At 44.3% G+C, this 11,389-nt stretch overlaps 1 non-coding gene across 1 annotated transcript; it reads right to left on the bottom strand.

Moving 5' to 3' along the window:
* Window positions 1–397: 397 nt before the first annotated feature.
* Window positions 398–479, bottom strand: TRNAS-UGA (transfer RNA serine (anticodon UGA)). The gene has a single exon. It is a non-coding gene; the product is annotated as a tRNA-Ser (tRNA).
* Between the last annotated feature and the right edge of the window lie 10,910 nt (window positions 480–11,389).

Genomic DNA, 11,389 nt, shown 5'->3' with positions numbered 1-11,389 from the left:
CGCGAGAGCACAGCAAGGCACTCTCGCGTGACGTCATCGCAAGACGGACCGGGCGCCGCGGCCGGCACAAAAGCTCCCCCCCCCCCTTCCTTCCCAAACACCTTCCCCCGGCAGTGCAGCACCGGGCTCCCTGGCACACCCGGGCCGGGTAAATAGTACCCGCCCCCCTCTTTCTCGGCGGCCCTGTCGATCTGTAGATATATAGATAGATATATAATGATTGTTACTCAGTGACAAGTAACACAAGTTACAATCAATCCCTAGTTATGGCATGATATGCATTGTACAGTACAGTATTTTGTTTTGTAAGGTATCTCAGTCCAGCTATAACTACGTAGTAAATACGTAGAACAAATATTGAACTAAACTAATAAATTAAAAACCCCCCAAAAAAATTCGCTGCGAGCAGGGTTCGAACCTGCGCGGGGAGACCCCATTGGATTTCAAGTCCAACGCCTTAACCACTCGGCCATCACAGCACCACGTGAACTAAAAGCTGAGATATTATATAAAAGGCTAACCAGGACCTGTCATGTTTCACGTTCACTTCAGTCCATCTATCCATGTATTTAATGATAAACACCCAATATTATAGTATATTATTTATTTCTGTATTATGGGCAGATCCCTAAATCTGAGGTCGTACTCCTTATTTTCACTTTTTTCTTTTACCCATGGATCTGTACAGAAAATATCTTTATAGCCCTCTGGTGGCCACTGTGGCCAATTGCTCAGTGCTTCTATAGACGATGGAAGGAAGGCAGGCAGGCAGGGGATTTCACTAATCACTTCCCAGAGAACGCTACACATTTGGCCTTGGACGAATTAACCCATGTTCCTTCATCAGATTTCACTATTCAGTGTGGTGGAAATGCTTTTTTTTTGCTCCTTTCAGACAGATGTCTATTGTTGACACATTACTTGCGTCACAATGGCCCCGCTCCAGCTGCACACATGCCATTTTAGTACAGAGGTAGTAGGCAACCTATGGCTATCCAGTCGTTGGGGAACTACAAGTCCCATCATACCAACCTGGACTACAGGGCTACAGGTTTAGTAAATCCTGAATAAATTACGAGATTTTTTAGGTTTTTTTGGAACAGTTCTGATTGTTCTCAGCACTGTCCAATGTGGTGATCTGCTTTTACCATGTAATGATAAAAGCTGAGGTATATGATTTGTATGGTACTGTGCACACTGGTTATATACAGGGCTGCCAAGAGGAATTCAGGGCCCCAGTACAACAAATTCATGGGGCCCCCCTCAGTGGCGCACGCAGGGGGGGTTGCTGAGTCTCTAGAAACCCCCCCCCCCCACGCTAACTAAGTGGCCACTGTCCTATACAGCAGCCGCGGCGCTGTCAAAGAAGCGTCCGCGGCGGTGCCCCAGACGCTTCTTAGACAGCGCCGCGGCTGCTGTATAGGACAGCGCTGCGAAACGGAGCTGTGGTTTTTTTTGGGTTTTTTTTTTTTTCGGTCGGCGGGTAGAAACCCCCCCCCCCCCCGACAATCCTCCGTGCGCCCCTGCCCCTTAAAGTCGAGATGTGGTCATGCATTTGGGGGCGTGGCAAATACGCCATTGGGGCGTGGCTAACACATCAAAATGACTAGGTTCTGAATTCGCCGGAGTGTCACATATGTCCAAGCACTCCTGACTTTCAGGACATCTAGCACCACAGTGTAGTATAGAAATAAATAAAAAGATATTCATTAGTCAGGGGTGGTGGTAGAGCTGACATCTCAGATATAATATGGTATCAATAAGTATTTTGTAACCCTGTGTTATATACTCTATCTATATATATAGAGCTGTGTGCAGGTAAGCCTTAAGCCCAGATATAATAGCATAGCATTTGATCATGTTAGGACTGACCAGAATGGGAAGACTTTGGCGTGAGTTGGTCAGCTTAAATATATATTGCAATATGTGGAACTAACATTCCCTGTTTTTAATATAGAACAGTACTTGATTTAGCATTAATTATTAGAGATGAGCGCACTCGGATTTCGGAAATCCGAGCCCACCCGAACGTTGCCGATCCGAGACAGATCCGGGTATTGGCGCCAAATTCAAATGTGAAACCGAGTCTCTGACTCATAATCCCGCTGTCGGATCTCGCGATACTCGGATCCTATAAATTCCCCGCTAGTTGCCGCCATCTTCACTCGGGCATTGATCAAGGTAGAGGGAGGGTGTGTTAGGTGGTCCTCTGTCCTGCTATATCTTGTGCTGTTCAGTTCTGTGCTGTGCTGTGCTCTGTGTTCTGCTCAGTCCAGTGGTGCTGTGTCCTGTGCTCTGTCCTTCTGAGTTCAGTGGTGCTGCTGGGTCCTGTGCTGTGTCCTGTTCACTTCAGTCCATTGGTGTTGTGTCCTGTGCTCTGTCCTTCTGAGTTCAGTGGTGCTGCTGGGTCCTGTGCTGTGTCCTGTTCAGTCCAGTGGTGCTGTGTCCTGTGGTCTGTCCTTCTGAGTTCAGTGGTGCTGCTGGGACCTGTGCTGTGTCCTGTTCACTTCAGTCCATTGGTGTTGTGTCCTGTGCTCTGTCCTTCTGAGTTCAGTGGTGCTTCTGGGTCCTGTGCTGTGTCCTGTTCAGTCCAGTGGTGCTGTGTCCTGTGCTCTGTGCTTCTAAGGGCATAGTTATTTCCCCATTATTCCCAAGTGTTTAAAAAAATAAAAAAAGTTATTAAAAAAAATACTAAAAACTAATTTATTTTTTTCTTAATTACAACAAAATTTGCACAACCAATCCTGCAGTATAAGCCCATTGGTACTGCAATATTACCAAGTTCACACATTCAGCAGTATCTTGTGCTACATATAATGGAGAACAAAAATTTGGAGGATAAAGTAGGGAAAGATCAAGACCCACTTCCTCCTAATGCTGAAGCTGCTGCCACTAGTCATGACATAGACGATGAAATGCCATCAACGTCGTCTTACAAGCCCGATGCCCAATCTCCTAGTACAGGGCATGTAAAATCCAAAAAGCCCAAGTTAAGTAAAAGTAGCAAAAAGATAAACTTAAAATCATCTGCGGAGAAACGTAAAGTTGCCAATATGCCATTTACGACACGGAGTGGCAAGGAACGGCTTAGGCCCTGGCCCGTGTTCATGACTAGTGGTTCAGCTTCACCCACGGATCTTAGCCCTCCTCCTCCTCCCCCCCCTACAAAAAATTGAAGAGAGTTATGCTGTCAGCAACAAAACAGCAAACAACTCTGCCTTCTAAAGAGAAATTATCACAAATCCCCAAGGCGAGTCCAAGGGTGTTGGTGGTTGTCAAGCCTGACCTTCCCATCACTGTACGGGAAGAGGTGGCTCGGGAGGAGGCTATTGATGATGTAGCTGGTGCTGTGGAGGAACTTGATGATGAGGATGGTGATGTGGTTATTGTAAATGAGTCACCAGGGGGGGAAACAGCTGATGTCCATGGGATGAAAAAGCCCATCGTCATGCCTGGTCAGAAGACCAAAAAATGCACTTCTTCGGTCTTGAGTTATTTTTATCCAAATCCAGACAACCAATGTATGGCTTATGTAAAGCTCAAATAAGCAGGGGTAAGGATCTTGCCCACCTAGGAACATTCTCCCTTATACGTCACCTGAATAACCTTCATAGTTCAGTGGTTAGTTCAGGAACTGGGGCTAGGACCCTCGTCGGTACAGGGACACCTAAATCCCGTGGTCCAGTTGGATACACACCAGCAACACCCTCCTCGTCAACTTCCTCCACGATCTCCATCAGATTCAGTCCTGCAGCCCAAGTCAGCAGCCAGACTGAGTCCTCCTCAATACGGGATTCATCCGAGGAATCCTGCAGCGGTACGCCTACTACTGCCACTGCTGCTGTTGCTGCTGTTAGTCGGTCATCTTCCCAGAGGGGAAGTCGTAAGACCGCTAAGTCTTTCACAAAACAATTGACCGTCCAACAGTCGTTTACCATGACCACAAAATACGATAGTAGTCACCCTATTGCAAAGCGTATAACTGCGGCTGTAACTGCAATGTTGGTGTTAGACATACGCCCGGTGTCCGCCATCAGTGTAGTGGGATTTAGAGGGTTGATGGAGGTATTGTGTCCCCGGTACCAAATCCCTTCGAGATTCCACTTCACTAGGCAGGCGATACCAAAGATGTACAGAGAAGTACGATCAAGTGTCCTCAGCGCTCTAAAAAATGCGGTTGTACCCACTGTCCACTTAACCACGGACATGTGGACAAGTGGTTCTGGGCAAACGAAGGACTATATGACTGTGACAGCCCACTGGGTAGATGCATCCCCTTCCGCAGCAACAGCTGCATCAGTAGCAGCATCTACAAAATGGCTGCTCGTGCAAAGGCAGGCAACATTGTGTATTACAGGCTTTAATAAGAGGCACAACTCTGACAACATATTAGAGAAACTGAGGGAAATTATCTCCCAGTGGCTTACCCCACTTAGACTCTCATGGGGATTTATGGTGTCAGACAATGCCAGTAACATTGTGCGGGCATTAAATATGGGCAATTTCCAGCACGTCCCATGTTTTGCCCACACCATTAATTTGGTGGTGCAGCATTACCTGAAGAGTGACAGGGGTGTACAGGAGATGCTTGCGGTGGCGCGCAAAATTGCTGGACACTTTCGGCATTCAGCCAGTGCCTACCGCAGACTAGAGGCACATCAATAAACCATGCACCTGCCCTGCCAACACCTCAAACAAGAGGTTGTGACGCGCTGGAACTCCACCCTCTATATGCTGCAGACGATGGAGGAGCAGCAAAAGGCCATTCAGGCCTACACAGCCATCTACGACATAGGCAAAGGAGTGGGGATGCGCCTGAGTCAAGCGCAGTGGAGACTGATTTCCATGTTGTGCAAGGTTCTGCAGCCATTTGAACTTGCCACACGAGAAGTCAGTTCTGACACTGCCAGCTTGAGTCAGGTGATTCCCCTGATCAGGCTGTTGCAGAAGCAGCTGGAGAAAGTGAGGGAGGAGCTGGTAAACCATTGCGATTACACCAAGCATGTAGCTCTTGTGGATGTAGCCCTTCGTACGCTTTGCCAGGATCCGAGGGTGGTAACTCTTTTAAAGTCAGAGGAATACATTCTGGCCACCGTGCTCGATCCTCGGTTTAAAGCGTATGTTGTGTCTCTGTTTCCGGCGGACACAAATCTACAGCGGTGCAAAGACCTGCTGGTCAGGAGATTGTCCTCCGAAGAGGACCGTGACATGCCAACAGCTCCACCCTCATTTTCTTCCACATCTATGGCTGCGAGGAAAAAGCTCAGTTTTCCTAAAAGACACGCTGGCGGGGATGCTGGTCTGGACTGAAGGACCTGCCAACCATTGCAGACATGTCTACTCTCGCTGCATTGGATGCTGTCACAATTGAAAAAATGGTGGAGGATTACTTTGCTGACACCATCCAAGTAGACATGTCAGACAGTCCATATTGTTACTGGCAGGAAAAAAAGGCAGTTTGGAAGCCCCTGTACAAACTGGCTCTATTTTCCCTGAGTTGTCCCCCCTTCAGTGTGTACTCGGAAAGAGTTTTTAGTGCAGCGGGGAACCTGGTCAGTGAGCGGCGAAGGAGGTTGCTTCCTCAGAACGTTGAAAAAATGATGTTTATAAAAATGAATAATCAATTCCTCAATGAAGTACAGCACTGCCCTCCAGATAGTACAGAGGGACCTGTGGTTGTGGAGTCCAGCGGGGATGAATTGATAATGTGGGAGGAGGAGGAAGTACACACTGTAGGGGGAGAGGAATCAGAGGTTGAGGATGAGGACAACATCTTGCCTCAGTAGAGCCTGTTTAGTCTGTACAGGGAGAGATGAATAGCTTTTTTGGTGTGGGTGCCCAAACAAACCAATCATTTCAGCCACAGTTGTTTGGTAGGCCCTGTCGCTGAAATGATTGGTTTGTTAAAGTGTGCATGTCCTATTTCAACAACATAAGGGTGGGTGGGAGGGCCCAAGGACAATTCCATCTTGCAACTCTTTTTTGGCATTATGTGACCATTCAACAGTCGTTTGCCAAGTTCAAAAAGTAAAACCAAATTTCAACAAATTCAAGAAATTAAACCAAAAGTAAAATGCCCTGTCATAATTTAAAACAAGAGGTATTGACATGCTCTAGAACTACTGTATTGTTGTTTATATTTTATAAACACTACACTTGGAAGTTGGAGGAGGTATTGTGGCCCCAGCACCAAATTTACTACCGGGGCCACTCCACTGTGCAGTCCATATTTCGGTGTATCAGATATTAAACAACGGTGACAGTTGATGCCCAATTTTTTAATTATATTGTTGGCGCTGTAAAAAATTGTGTTCCGGGCACACCACACTACGCAGTCCATACCCTTTTTTGGTGGAATTCTGACCCGTGGAGGGTTTTTTAATTATATTGTGGCCTCGGTACCAAATTGTGTACCTGGGCCACCACACTACGCATTCTAGAAAGATAGATGCGTATCATAGATAAAGTACATTCAGTGTTGTGGGGCAAATTGAAAAATATTCAAAATGCACTGTCATTATCAAAAACAAGAGGTTTTGACACGCTGAAACTCCAACATGTATATGATGGAGAGGATGGAGGAGCAGCCATATGTGCAGTGTAATGCAGACCTGTTGAAGGTTTTCTATATATTATATTGTGGTGGCCAGTGGCCAGTCCTCTACGCAGTGCAGATACTATTTTTGGGTGTAATTCAGACCTGTTGAAGGTTTTCTATATATTTTATTGTGGTGCCCAGTGCCCACTACTCTACGCAGTCCATATACTATTTTTGGGTGTAATGCAGACCTGTTGAAGGTTTTCTATATATTATAATGTGGTGGCCAGTGGCCAGTCCTCTACGCAGTGCAGATACTATTTTTGGGTGTAATTCAGACCTGTTGAAGGTTTTCTATATATTTTATTGTGGTGCCCAGTGCCCACTACTCTACGCAGTCCAGATACTATTTTTGGGTGTAATTCAGACCTGTTGAAGGTTTTCTATATATTTTATTTTGGTGCCCAGTGCCCACTACTCTACGCAGTCCAGATACTATTTTTGGGTGTAATGCAGACCTGTTGAAGGTTTTCTATATATTATATTGTGGTGGCCAGTGGCCAGTACTCTACGCAGTGCAGATACTATTTTTGGGTGTAATTCAGACCAGTTGATGGGTTTTTAATTATATTGTGGGGAACACTCCTCTACGCAGTCCAGAAAGATACCTCGTTGCAACGATTTGTACTAAAAAAAATAAATTATTGTGAGGTGTTAGGTGTTCAGAATAGCCTTTAAATTAGTGGAAATGATGGTTATTAAATGTTATTGAGGTTAATAATAGCGTAGGAGTGAAAATAAGCCCAAAAACTTGATTTTTACACTTTTTATTTTTTTTTCTAAAAAAATCCGAATCCAAAACCTTAAATCCGAACCAAAACCTTTCGGCAGGTGTTTTGCGAAACAAATCCGAACCCAAAACATCCCGAAAATCCGGATCCAAAACACAAAACACGAGACACCAAAAGTCGCCGGTGCACATCCCTATTAATTATGTGTTTGGAGAGTGCAGAGTATCCCTGTTTTCTTGTCTATACAATGTGGGCAACCCCCTCTTGCACCCCAGTCTGTACATGGTGAGTGCAGAGGACCTATGCCTGTTTTTGTTTATACAATGTAAGTCCCATGACTCTTGCACCCCATTCTTTACATTAATTAATTCCAACTTGTGTCAGGTGAGTCCCAGGTCTCCCGTGGCTGCTAGTGCTAGGGAAAGACTTGCCTTTAAAAGCTGTGTGCAGGTAAGCCTTAAGCCCAGATAAAATAGCATAGCATTTGATCATGTTAGGACCGACCAGAATGGGAAGACTTTGGCGTGAGTTGATCAGCTTAAACATATATTGCAATATGTGGAACTAACATTCCCTGTTTTTAATATAGAACAGTACTTGGTACAGCATTAATTATGTGTTTGGAGAGTGCAGAGTATCCCTGTTTTCTTGTCTATACAATGTGGGCAACCCCCTCTTGCACCCCAGTCTGTACATGGTGAGTGCAGAGGACCTATGCCTGTTTTTGTTTATACAATGTAAGTCCCATGACTCTTGCACCCCATTCTTTACATTAATTAATTCCAACTTGTGTCAGGTGAGTCCCAGGTCTCCCATGGCTGCTAGTGCTAGGGAAGGACTTGCCTTTAAAAGCTGTGTGCAGGTAAGCCTTAAGCCCAGATAAAATATCATAGCATTTGATCATGTTAGGACTGACCAGAATGGGAAGACTTTGGCATGAGTTGGTCAGCTTAAACATATATTGCAATATGTGGAACTAACATTCCCTGTTTTTAATATAGAACAGTACTTGATACAGCATTAATTATATTTTTGGAGAGTGCAGAGTATCCCTGTTTTCCTATATATATAGATGGATATGTAGAGATATAGAAAGATAGATATATAAACATTGTTGCTCAGTGACAAGTAAAAGAAGTTACAATCAATCCCTAGTTATGGCATGATATGCATTGTACAGTACAGTATTTTGTTTTGTAAGGTAGTTCAGTGCACCTACAAGTTATAACAGTCATACGTATTACATAGGTACAAGAAATATTCAACTAAATCAATAACCTGTCACGTTCACTTCAGTCAGTCCTTATGCCACTGTGGCCAATTGCTCAGTGCTTCTATAGACGATGGAAGGAAGGCAGGTAGGCAGGGGATTTCACCAATCACTTCCCAGAGAACGCTACACATTTGGCCTTGGACGAAATAGCTAGAGATGGTCACTGACGCCCGTGTTTTGGTTTTGTATTCGGTTTTGGATCTGGATTACCTTCGTGTTTTGATTTTGCAAAACCGCCCTTGCGTGTTTTGGTTTTGGTTTCGGTCTTGTTTGGTTTTGTTTTGCTATTTTCGAAAAAAAATAAAAAAAAATTGTGTCTAAAATAACCTCTTTTAGTGCTCCACCAGTTTCTTAGATAAGTGAGGTAATTCTAAAGCTAATAAATTATGAAAAAAACAGTTTAATTCCTGGTAGGCCATCCTTAATTCGAACACTTGTCTGCAAATTATACAGGCAAACCTGGTTGTCTACCTCCTCCATCTTTGATTATTGGCAATGTAGCCATCGTCTTTGGGTGTATATTATACCCACCACTTGTAGTTGAATATTAAAAAAAGCAGCCTGCACAGACTGTGGAACTAGAAAGTAAAATTAAATGGACCACGGTAGTTTCGTGGCTATCTATGCCCCCCGCCCTCCACTTGTAGTTGAATATAAAAAAAGCAGCCTGCACAGACTGTGGTACTAGAAAGTAAAATTAAATGGACTACGGTAGTTTGGTGGCTATCTATGCCCCCCCTGCCGTCCACTTGTAGTTGAATATAAAAAAAGCAGCCTTCACAGACTGTGGAACTAGAAATTCGCATATACAAAGAAATGGACAAAGGCATTTTGGTATCTTTCTGCATCAGACCCCCCCCCCCCCCCATCCACTTGTTGTAAAATAGAAAGAAAAGCAGTCTGCATAGACTGTAGAACTAGAAATTCGAATATACAAAGAAATGGACAAAGGCAGTTTGGTATCTGTCTGCATCAGATCCCCTCTCCACTAGGATTAAAATAGAAAACTATTCAGCCGTTATATAATCTAGAATATAAATAGAAATTGAGAAAGGCAATTTGGTATCTGTCTGCATCATAATCATCAACATCATCATTAGCGCCCTCGTCGCCTACACAAATCTCCCCCTCATCCTCTTCTAAGTGGCATCCTCAATTTCTGTATCAGCGGCTACACTCGGGCTGTTCAGGTACACATCAGCAGAACTGCTGAAAGGGCCCTTCTTTATGGGTACACTAAAAGAATGCTCACGATTAGACATACCACTGTTGGATGGACTCTCCACAGGGATTGGTGTCATTTGTGAATCAGAGCAAACATTATCCTCTAATGCCTTACTGTTATCTTGCAGCTCGGCTTTGACGCGTAACAGTAGTTGTGCACCAATTGTAGGCTCGGTAACTTTTTGGGATCTGCCACTAATAGCCAAAGGTGAAGGCCTCATTCTCTCTTTGCCACTGCGTGTGTAGAATGGCATGTTGGCAATTTTTATCGGCACTTAACTTTTGCTCAGTAACACTTCTTTTTCGCTTCAACACAGTGAATTTTTTTTTTTGTTTTTGTTTTTTGGTCTGATTTCAAAACACTCTGTAGTTTGACATCGCCTTGCCCACATGAAGTACTGGGAACAGTAACATCAGGACTGGTGACAGAACCTGGTTGCTCATTCTGCTCATATGTGGACTGCTTTGAATCCATTCTCACTTGTAGTGCTAAAAATTAGTTGGTAGATACTGCTGACGGATAGTAATTTTGACAGCCAGAAATATTTATGCACAATTAGGGGGGACACCCCAAAAGCACTGGGGAGTGCTAAAAAAGAGTGCCAAATATTGAAAAGAAAAAAACCCTCTATCATCCTCTCTTCTCTAGCATTTTTTGTTACAACAATTGGAAAAAGAATATTGGATTCTCTGTCCCTGCTCTAATCAGCCTGTGACTACACCCTGCTCTCTCCCTCTGTCAAATGGCGATGGATTGCTGTGGAGGCGTGTATTTATAATCTTGAAGTATCGCGAGAACCGTGCCCCGAGATCCGACGACGTCACAATGATGTTCGGCCTCGATTTGGATTAGGAGCGGGCGGGAGAGTACCGAACTACTCAGCTCGGTACTCGGATACCCAAAGTTCGGGTGGGTTCGGTTCTCGGGGAACCGGACCCGCCCATCTTTAGAAATAACCCATGTTCCTTAACCATATTTCACTATTCAGTGTGGTGGAAATGCTTTTTTTTGCTCCTTTGAGACAGATGTCTATTGTTGACACATTACTTGCGTCACAATGGCCCTGTTCCAGCTGCACACATGCCATTTTAGTACAGAGGTAGGCAACCTATGGCTATCCAGTCGTTGGGGAACTACAAGTCCCATCATACCAACCTGGACTACAGGGCTACAGGTTTAGTAAAGCCTGAATAAATTGCCAGATTTTTTAGGTTTTTTTTGGAAGTGTTCTGATTGTTCTCAGCACTCTTCAATGTGGTGATCTGCTTTTACCATGCAATGGTAAAAGCTGAAGTATATGATTTGCATGGTACTGTGCATACTGGTTATATATCTAAAGGAGCAACACAATATGGCTAATATTGGCACATCTGAGAGCAGATAACTCTGAGTATAATCTGTCAATCTATCAATGGATAACTTAATTCAATATGTAGCCTGATGCTTTATACATTTAGGACCTCATTTAGAGTCGGACGCATCCAACAAAAAAACACTATCATGCATGTGCAGAAAGCACCAAATCCGCCTGCATCTTGGACACTTGCGCCTAAAACAGACTT

Source organism: Mixophyes fleayi, chromosome 4 (genome assembly GCF_038048845.1).
Source record: "Mixophyes fleayi isolate aMixFle1 chromosome 4, aMixFle1.hap1, whole genome shotgun sequence".
Lineage (NCBI taxonomy): Eukaryota > Metazoa > Chordata > Amphibia > Anura > Limnodynastidae > Mixophyes > Mixophyes fleayi.
The sequence above is the reverse complement of the archived record's forward strand: the minus strand, read 5'-3'. Positions and strand labels throughout refer to the sequence as shown.